Below are 9909 nucleotides of genomic sequence, written 5' to 3' on the forward strand. Positions count from 1 at the left end.
GGCTCCTCCACCCATGGGATTTTTCCAGGCAAAAGAACTGGAGTCAGGTGCCATTGCCTTCTCCAGTCCAAGGCTGCTAGTTCTCACCAAATTCATCTCCTCTTCTTGGGCTCATAGTCCAGTCTCAAGTTAGATGTGGCTGTATCACTCAGTTTTACCAAAGGGAAGTGAGTCATGGTATTTCAAGTTTAGCCCATAAAACCCTTGTATGTGCCTCTTTCCCTTTCCAGGACAACCTTGAAAGTCGTTTATTAAAAATGGCAAAGTTGTGCTCACTTTGGCAGTACATAAACTAAAAACTGGACTGATACAGAGATGAGCGTGGCCCCTGCAGAAGGATGGCACCCAAATTCGTGACGCCTTTCACTTAACCTATAATGGAATATAATCTGAGGAAAAAAATAACTGAGTCACTTTGCTTCTAAAACACAATATTGTAAATCAACTATACTTCTTTTTTTTTTTTTTTTAACTGCAAAGCTTATCAGCCTGGCTCTCTGAATGCCTGTGCAAAGCATTGTTCTCCACCAACCTGAAATGTCTTGAACCCTTGTTGGAACTGAAAATCAACTTGAATGTATTTGAGCCATTATACATTCTGGAAATTGGTTACTGCAGTTGGCGTAACCAACTAATACAAGTGGATCAACTCCCAATTCACTAAATACTCTTTATAGAGAATCATCCACGAGGACCCTCCTCCTTGATGAGTTAACCTCCCTGGCCCTGCACTCAGTCTCTGCTTGCTGGCTTCTCTTACCACGCATGGCTGAGATCCCAGCTTCTTATCTGCCAATCCCATCTAAATAAGCATGGCAGTCTATGAACTCAGGGATGAAAAAGCTGGATTTAAGGCAAGGAGATGAGGATGCATACACACGCACAGCCCTGAGTCCATTTCTCTCCATCTGTTCATCCAGGAGTGGCTTGCCTGGTATCCCTCAGTGAGGGAATGCAAGCCTGTAACTTTAGTTGTCACTCTGTGAAGAGATGACAGGATCCAAAATAATTCCAATCAACATATTACTCACTTCCTTTGCTTTTCTAGAGTAGTTTTTGTTATTGTGATAGAAGATGTGGAAATTGCCTTCTTTAGGGTAATCAGGAACTTCTGAAACCAGATGGAACTTCTGTTAACCCAGGTTATAAACACTGTTAGCAGTGTTCTGGATCCCAATCTGAAATACACTCTTCTGGCCATGCTTGAGAGGCTTAGAACTTGAACCAGCAGAGTGCAGAGATGAGACACAAGGGAGAAGCATGGGGAACACAGTTAAGACTAGTGAATTATCATGACCATGGGCCAATTGTTGCACTTTATTTGCCATGAAGGGAATTCCTTGATCAGAAGAAATGCTATGTGGAATACTATGATGTACAGAAGGCATTCTGTAAACCCAAGGATGATAGTTTTGGCAGAAGCATTGCATTCAGGGAAATCAAATCCATGTCCAAAGTGTCTGTTCCAGTAAGAGCAAAGTGCTGCCCCTTCCATGATGGAAGCAGTCCAATGCAATCAAACTGGTGCCATGATGTAGGCTTAGTACTGTTCTCTATGGCTGGCAGATTGGGCACTCAGCAGCAGCTACGGCCAGGATGGCTGTGGAGAGAAGTCTATGTTGTTGAACTCATATATAACCTCAATATAAATTGTGGATTGGCCTTTCCATTTTTTGAAAAAAAAAAAAAATTACTGGAATTTTTATAGGGATTGCATTTGGGTCTGTAGAGTGCTTTGGGACATACTGTCATCTTAACAATATTAAAAATCTTCTAATGCATGAACATGGGTTATCTTTCCATTTATTTAGGTCTCCTTCCATTTCTTTCAGTGAGGTTTTGTGTCTTCTTAAATTTGCTGAAATTATTTTGTGGCCTAACATATGGACTATGGTGGAGAATGTTCCATATGCCTTTGAGAAGTATGTTCTGCTGCTGTTCAATGGAATATTCTGTATTTGTCTGTTAGGCCCATTTCGTCTATAATGTTGTCCAAACTCACTGATTTCTTATTGATTTACTATCTATACGATCTATGCATTGTTAAAAATAGAGGACTGAGGTTCCTACTATTATTATAGTATTTCTTACTCCCTCAGATCTGTATTTGCTTCATATACTTAAGTGCTCTCATGTTGGGTGCATATATGTTATACCCTCTTAATGAACTGAATATCCTCTTAATGAATTGATCCTTTTATCATTAGTTATTGACCTTGTCTCTTGTTACTGTTTTTGACTTACAGTCTATTTTGTCTGATGTAAATATAGTTAGCCCTGGTCTCTTGAGTTCTGCTTACACGAAATATCTTTTTCTATGTTTCCACTTTCAGCATATGTGTATCCTTAAAGCTTAAGTGAATCTTTTACATGCAGCATATAGTTGGGTCTTATTTTCTTATCCATCTAGCCACTCTATGACTTTCCACTGAATAATTTAATCCACTTACAAGTTATTTTTTGATGACTTACTAATCAAGTGAGAACTTACTAATGATATCTTATTGTTTTCTGGATGTTTTTTAGTTCCCTTATTCCTTTCCTCTTCTCTTGCCGCTTTCCTTTGTGAACTGATAATTCTTCATTTTGATATGCTTTGATTCTCAAATCTTTACTGTTAGTTTATCTACTGTAGGTTCTGCTTGTGGTTACTGTGACGCTTACATATGTTATGGATATACCAATCTATTTTACACTGATAATGATTTATCTTCAATTATATACAAAACTCACGGGGTCACAAAGAGTCGGACACGACTGAGTGACTGAACTGAACTGACATACAAAACTACTCTCTTACTTTCCCTTTCATGTTTTCAATATCACAATTTACCTTTTTATATTATGTATTCATAAATTATTAGTTATTTTTAATACTTTCATTCTTTAACATATATACTAGAGTTAAGTGGTTAACACATCACTATATTACAGTATTAGGGTATTCTGATTTTGACTACATGCTTACCTTTTCATGTATATTTTCACACTACTAATTAACATATTTTCACATTTTCTTCATATTTTCATGTTATTAATTAGCACCTTTTTTTTTGGCTTCAATAAGTTCTTTCAGCATCTCTTACAAGGCAGGTCACTGGTGAGCCACTCCCTTCAGCTTTTGTCTGGGAAAGTACTTATATTACGTTAATTTTTGAGATACAACTTTGCCAGTCAGATATTATTGGCTGGCAGTTTTTTCTTTCAGTTGCATAGATTTCCTTTCAGTGGTATATATTTCATTTCGAATATATCATACTACTCTCACATAGTCTGCAAAGTTTCTGCTGTGAAATCTCCCAGTAGGCCTACAGGAACTTCCTTGTAAGTACAACTTTCTTCCCTCTTGATGCTTTTAAGATTCTCTTGTTGTCTTTAATTTTTGACAGCTTTCTTATAACATAATGTGCCTTGGAGAATATCACTTTAAGTTGAGATTGTTTGGTGACCTACAAGCTTCATGAATTTGAATATCCAAATTGTTCCTCAGATTTGGGAAATTCTCTGCCATTATTTCTTTAAATAAACTTTCTTTCTTCCTCTACCTCTCTTCTTCTTCTAGGACTCCAATAGTTCACAGATTGTTTCTTTTTAATTTTGGTCAATTTCTACTCTTAGCATAATAGTAGCTAGTCATTTCCCCACCCTAGCCCTCTCGGGCATTCATACATGTGTTCCAGGAACAACCTGCACACAAGTTGCAGAAGCCAGGGCTGGCAAAAAAGACTGTCTTCCAAATATCAGGAATCTATGCTGTGCTTGCTGATTGATGTTTTTGATCACAAAGGTGCAAAGTAGGCAGCCATTTTTGTTTCAGCCCTTCCCCCTGAATTAAATAACTTCTAGGGGATATGCAGGGCCAGTGCCTGTTTTCTTCTCTTCATTTTTCTCTTTTCCCCCTTTTAGGATCCAGACATTAAAGGCTAGGACATTCAAAAATAATTGCATCTATGGAAGAAATGAGAAAGTGACTGTGCATGCCCAGTAAAAGGCACAGGCTGAAAACAGACATGAGAAGACCTTATGTTTATACATCAGGCTAATTCCTAACATAAAAATAATCTGCAACAAACACAAGACAAAACAAAACAATAAACAAAAACAATTTCTTATAAACCACCAAACCCTAGGAAGGGAGAGAACCTGATTTGCATTTACAACATTATTAGATTCAAATGTCCAGCTGTCAACAAAATTCACAAAAGAAACAGAAAGTATGGCTCATTCAAAATAAGTAATCAGAAACTGTCACTGAAACAGACTCGTAAATCTGGTGGCAGATTTACGAGATAAAGACTTTTAAAAAGTCTTAAAGATGTTCAAAGAACTAAGAGAGCATGTGGAGAAGCCAAAACAACTATGTGTTAAAAAAAAAAAAAAAGGAAATATCACTAGATGGAAAGCTAAAAAACAAAAAGATATTCTGCAGCAGAAAAGTACAACAATTGAAATTTAATATTTACTTGAGAGAGGCAAAGATAAATTTGGATAGGCAGAAGAAATAATCAGCAAAACTGAAGATAGGACAATGAAAATTATTAGAGGAACAGAAAGAAAAAAGACTGAAAAGTGAACAGAGCCTTCCTGACTACCACCTAGCAGAACATTATCCACACTGTAGGAGTCTCACATGGAAAAGAGAGCAAGAAAGAAGAGACAGTATTTGAAGAAAAAAATGGCTGAAAACTTTCCAAATTTGATGGAAGACATAAACATTCAAGAAGCTCAATGAACTCCAAGTAAGATTAACTCAAAGAAACTCATACCAAGACACATTATAATCAAACTTTCAAAAGACAACCTTGAATGCACCAAGAGAGAAGTGATTCATCATATATAAGGGATACTCAATAATACTGTCAGCAGATTTCTTATCAGAAATGTTGGAGGCCAGAGGTAGACCAACATATTCTAAATGTTAAAAGACAAAAACTTGATGACCAAAAATTTTACATCCAGCATAAATATCCTCTAAAAGTGAGTGAGAAATCAAGGCATTCTCAAATAAACAAAAATTGAGTTTGTTACCACTAAATCCTCCCTAAAAGAAATACTCAATTAAGTTGCTATGTGAAATGAAAGGATACTCAACAGTAACTTGAGGTGATATAAAGAAATACAGAATTAATAAAGGCAAATAGATGTACAATGATAAAACCTGATATTACTGTTAGTAATGGTTGACAACTCCACATTTTGTTTTCCACAATGTAAGAGACTGATATATCTTTTAAAAATAATTATTAGTTCAAAAGTAATACTGTAACTATGTAATACTAAGTAATACTGTAACTATGGTTTGTAACTCCACATTTGGTTTCCTACTTAAGAAGCTGATGCATTTATATTATTAGTTTATATTTGGGGGCACATAATGTATAAAGATGGGGCTTCCCTGGTGGCTCAGAGGTTAAACGTCTGCCTCCAACGCAGGAAACCCGGGTTCGATCCCTGGGTTGGGAAGATCCCCTGGAGAAGGAAATGGTAACCCACTCCAGTATTCTTGCCTGGAGAATCCCATGGACAGAGAAGCCTGGTAGGCTACAGTCCATGGGGTCGCAAAGAGTCAGACACGACTAAGCAACTTCACACAATGTATAAAGACGTAATTTTATGACATCAACAATCAAAAGGGGTGGAAATAGAGCTATTAAAAGAGCAGAGTTTTTCTGTTGTTGAAGTTCAGATGGTATAAATTCAAATAAGAATGTTATACCTTCAGAATGTTAAATGGAATTTTCATGGCATCCAAAAGAAAATAGCTGTAGAATATACACAAAAGGAAAAGGGAAATGAACTTAAACATTTCACTACAAAAAATCAACTAAATGCTAAAGAAGACAGTAATGCAGGAAATAATGAATAAAAAGTTATATGGCATAGATGAAACAAATAGAAAGTGACAAGAGAAAAGTCCTTCTACATCACTAATTGCAGGCATATCTCATTTTATTACACTTGACACATATTGTACTTTTTTTTAATTGAAGTTTGTTGGTAACTCTGCATAGTACAAGTCTGTCAGTGTATTATATTCCCAGGAGCATATGCTCATACTTTGTGTCTCAATGTCACATTTCAGTAATTCTCACAATATTTCAAACTTTTTCATTTTTATTTGTTACGGTAATCTGTGATCAGTGATCTATGATGTTACTACTGCAAAAAGATTAACTTTCCAAAAGATTCAGAAGATGGTTAGCATTGTTTAACAATAAAGTAGAAACAGATTAAACTCCCCAATCAAAAGACAGAGATTGGTAGAATGGATTTTAAAAATGATCCAACCATATGCGCTCTACAATAGACTCACTTTAGACCCAAAGACAGAAAAGACTGAAAGTAAAAGGATGGCAAAAGGCATGCAATACAAATAATAACCGAAAGAGAGCATGACAAAATAACTTCAAATCAAGAAAAGTTGTAAGAGACAAAGAAGGGCATTAGTGTTAATAATTACACATTAAGGCAAGATCCAACAGAGCATGAAGATACAACAATCATTACTGTATTCACTATACTTATATAGCTAATAACAGGCCATCAAAATACATAAAGAAAAAATTGACAAAGTTGAAGGGAGAAATAGTTCTACAACAATAGTTGAAGACTGCAATACCCCATACTCAATAATATTAACAGAACAACCAAAAAGAAGGTAAGAAAATAGAGGACTTCAACAGCACAATAAACCAACTAGATCTAACAGACATATACAGAATATTCTACCCAACAAGAGCATATACATTCTTCTCAAGTGCACATGGGACACTTTCCAGGATAGAATATATCTTAAGTCACGAATTAAGTCACAAGAGAGGTAAACAGATAGTATGCAGTGTATCTTCTCCAATCACAATAGAATGAAATTTAAAAATCAGTAATAGGATTAAACTGGAATATCCACAAATTTGTGGAAACTAAACAGCACATTCTTAAACAATGGACCAAAGGTTAAATCACAAGAGAAATTAGAAAATACTTAGAGACAAATGAAACTAAAATACAGCATATCAGAACTTACAAAACACAGTGAAAGCCAGACAAAGGGAGAATTTTATAGCCCAAAATGCTTACATTCAAAACAAGGAAGATTTCAAATCCACAATCTAACTTTACAACCTAAAACACTATAAATCTTAAGAACAAACTAAACCCAAGCTAGCAGAAGAAACAAAATAACAGATGTAGCAGCGACAGAGAACAGAAAAATAATAAGTAATGAAAACAAATCAACAAACCTTTAGCTAGATGAACTGAGAAAAAAAAAAAGAGAGAGAAGATTCAAATTACCAAAATCAGAAATGAAAAGGAATAAAGGAATTCTAAAGGAATAAAAAAGGACTGTAAGAGAGTACCATAAGCAACTGTATACCAACAAATTGGATAACTTAGATGAACAAATTCCTAGAAACATAAAACCTGCAAAGACTAAATCACAAAGAAATGTAAAATCTGACAAAATCTGTAACTAGTAAGGAGAAATTTTTAAAAAAATCCCAACAAAGAAAGCCCCAGATCTAATGATTTCACTGGTGAATTCTATCAAACACATAAAAGAACTAATACTAACCCTTTCACACTTTTCCAAAAGATTAAAGATGAGGCAACACTTCCTAACCAATTCTATGAGAGGCCAGCATTATCCTGATACCAATGTTAAGCAACAACACTACAAGAAAAAACCAAACTATATACCAATATACCTTATGAACACTGATGCAAAAATCTTCAACAAGACACTTCCAAACCAAATTCAACAACATACTAAAATGATCATATACCATGACCAAGTGAGATTTATTCTTGGAATGCAAGGATGGTTGAACATATGAAACTGATCAATGTAATATACTACATTAATCCCATGAAGGGGGGGGCGGAAACCCACATGATCACCTCAACAAATACAGAAAAAGCATTTGACAAAACTCAACACATTTTCATGATAAAAACACTGAATAAACTAGGAGTAAGAGGAAATTACCTCAACATAATAAAAGCTATATATGAAAAACATACAGAGAACATGCATGATAGTGAAAGACTAAGATTTTACACCAAAGATCAGGGAAAAAACAAAGTTGTTCACTTTTGCCACTTCTTTCAAACATAGTACTGGAAGTCCTAGTGAAAGCAATTAGGAAAGAAAAGGAAATAAAACGCATTCAAAATGGAAAGGAAGAAATAAAACTGTCTCTATCTGCTGATGGTGCTCTATGTAGAAAACTCTAAATATGATAACAAAAAAGTTAAAAATAATGAATTCATCAAAAAGGCAGGCTAAAAAGTAAACACACAAAAATTAATAGCATTTCTAAACACTAAAAAAGGAACAATCTGAAAAGGAAATCATGAAAACAATTCCATTTACAATACCATCAAAAAAGAAAAGAATGTTTAGGAATTAGCTTAACCAAGAAGGTGAGAGACTTACACAATAAAAACTATAATAATATTGCTGAAAGAAGTTAAAGAAGACATAAATAAATGGAAACACATCTCATGTTCATGGATTAGAAGTTTTAATAGTGTTGTCAATAATACCCATGATCTACAATAGAATTCCTGTCAATATCTTGATTTCTTTAGAAAAACTCATCCTAAAATTTATACAGAATCTCAAGCAACCCCAAATAGCCAAAACAATCTTGAAACAGAACATAGCTAGAATACTTACACATTTCAAAAACCTGCTCTTTTGTGATCCCAGGGACTGTAGTCCAACCGGCTCCTCTGTCCATGGGATTTTCCAGAAAATACTGGAGTGGGTTCCCATTCCCTTCACCAGGGAATCTTCCCGACCCAGGGATTCAACCCAGGTCTCCTGCATTGGAGGCAGATTCTTTACCGTCTGAGCCACCAGTTCAGTTGCTCAGTCGCATCCGACTCTTTGCAGCCCCATGAAATGCAGCACGCCAGGCCTCCCTCTCCATCACCAACTCCCAGAGTTCACCCAAACTCTTGTCCGAGTCAGTGATGCCATCCAGCCATCTCATCCTCTGTCGTCCCCTTCTCCTCGTGCTCCCAATCCCTCCCAGCATCAAAGTCTTTTCCAATGAGTCAACTCTTCGCATGAGGTGGCCGAAGTATTGGAGTTTCACCTCTAGCATCTCTCCTTCCAAAGAACACCCAGGACTAATCTCCTTTAGAATGGACTGGTTGGATCTCCTTGCAGTCCAAGGGACTCTCAAGAGTCTTCTCCAACACCACACTTCAAAAGCATCAATTCTTCGGCACTCAGCTTTCTTCACAGTCCAACTTTCACATCCATACATGATCACTGGAAAAACCATAGCCTTGACTAGACGGACCTTTGTTGGCAAAGTAATGTCTCTGCTTTTGAATATGCTATCTAGGTTGGTCATAACTTTCCTTCCAAGGGAAGACCCCAAAACCTGCTACAATGCTACAGTAATCAAGAGTGTTCATAGTAGCAGACATACAGACATATACACCCAACTAGATAGAATCGAGCCCCCAGAAATTAAATACATATATGGTCAAATTTTTGACAAGAGTGCAGAGACTGGTCAGTGGGGAAGGAACAGCCTTTCTAATAAATGGGACTGAGAGAACTGAATGAACACACGCAAAAGAAAAAAGTTGGACCCTCCTAACACTGTATGCAAACACTAACTCAAAGTGGATCAAAGGCCTAAATATAACACCTAAAACTATAAAATTCTTAAAAGGAAAAATAGGATAGATCTTCATGACACTGGATTTGGCAATGATTTCTTTAATATGATACCAAAGGCAAAGGCAAAATAAAAAGTAGACAAATTGGACTTCATAAATATTTTTAAATGTGTACACAGATATTAAGAGTAAAAAGGTTTACTTTTATCCCACAATATAGGATAAAATATTTGTAAGTCATATATCTGATAAAGGATTTATACAACC

General features: G+C 35.8%; 1 non-coding gene across 1 annotated transcript; it reads left to right on the forward strand.

Moving 5' to 3' along the window:
• The first annotated feature begins 268 nt into the window (after positions 1-268).
• On the forward strand, positions 269-373 carry LOC138434861 (U6 spliceosomal RNA). The gene has a single exon (XR_011254925.1). It is a non-coding gene; the product is annotated as a U6 spliceosomal RNA (small nuclear RNA).
• Positions 374-9909: the final 9536 nt, after the last annotated feature.

The sequence above is a fragment of the Ovis canadensis genome, chromosome 2, assembly GCF_042477335.2.
Source record: "Ovis canadensis isolate MfBH-ARS-UI-01 breed Bighorn chromosome 2, ARS-UI_OviCan_v2, whole genome shotgun sequence".
NCBI classification, from domain to species: domain Eukaryota; kingdom Metazoa; phylum Chordata; class Mammalia; order Artiodactyla; family Bovidae; genus Ovis; species Ovis canadensis.